We start from the raw sequence: 946 nt of genomic DNA, 5'->3' as shown, positions 1-946 counted from the left end.
AAAGCATACACAAAAATAAATTCAAAATGGATTAAAGACCTAAATGTGAGACCTGAAACCATAAAAATCTTATAGGAGAACACAGGAATTAACCTCTTTGACATCAGCTGTGACTGATGACAGCCTGGACACATATCTTTCTAGATATGTGTCCTGCAGCAAGGGAAACAAAGGCAAAAACAAACTATTGGGACTTCATCCAAATAAAAAGTTTCTGCACCACAAAGGAAACGATGAACAAAACTAAAAGTAACCTGTGGAATGCGAGAAGATTTTTGAAAATGACATACCTAATAAGAAAGGGTCAGTATCAAAACTCTATTAAGAATTTATAAAACTCAACATCCAAGAATTGGATAATCAAATAAAAAATCAACAGAAGACATGAATAGACATTTTTCCAAAAACATACAGATGGCCAGCAGACACATGAAAAATGCTCAACATCACTGATCATCAGGGAAATGGAAATCAAAGCTACAATGACATGTCACCTCACACCTGTCAGAATGGCTAAAATCAACAATACGAAGAACAACAGATGTTGGTGAAGATGCGAAGAAAGGGGAGTCCTTTTGCACTGTTGGTGGGAAGGCAAACTGGTGCAGCCACTCTGGAAAACAGTATAGAGTTCCCTCGAAAAATTAAAAAATAGAATTACGATATGATCCAGTAATTCCACTACTGGGTATTTACCCAAAGAATATAAAAACATTAATTCAAAGGGATATATGCACCCCTATATTTGTAGCAGCATTCTTTACAATAGCCAAGATATGAAAGCAGTCCAAGTGTGTCTGTTGATTGATGAATGGAGAAAGAAGATGTGATAGATGATGATGATGATGATGATGAAGATAGATGATACATAGATGATAGACTGATAGATAATGATAGATAGATGATAGATAGATAGATAGATAGATAGATAGATAGATAGATAGAT

The sequence above is a fragment of the Ailuropoda melanoleuca genome, chromosome 8 (genome assembly GCF_002007445.2).
Source record: "Ailuropoda melanoleuca isolate Jingjing chromosome 8, ASM200744v2, whole genome shotgun sequence".
NCBI classification, from domain to species: Eukaryota; Metazoa; Chordata; class Mammalia; order Carnivora; family Ursidae; genus Ailuropoda; species Ailuropoda melanoleuca.
This window is presented reverse-complemented; position numbering follows the sequence as displayed.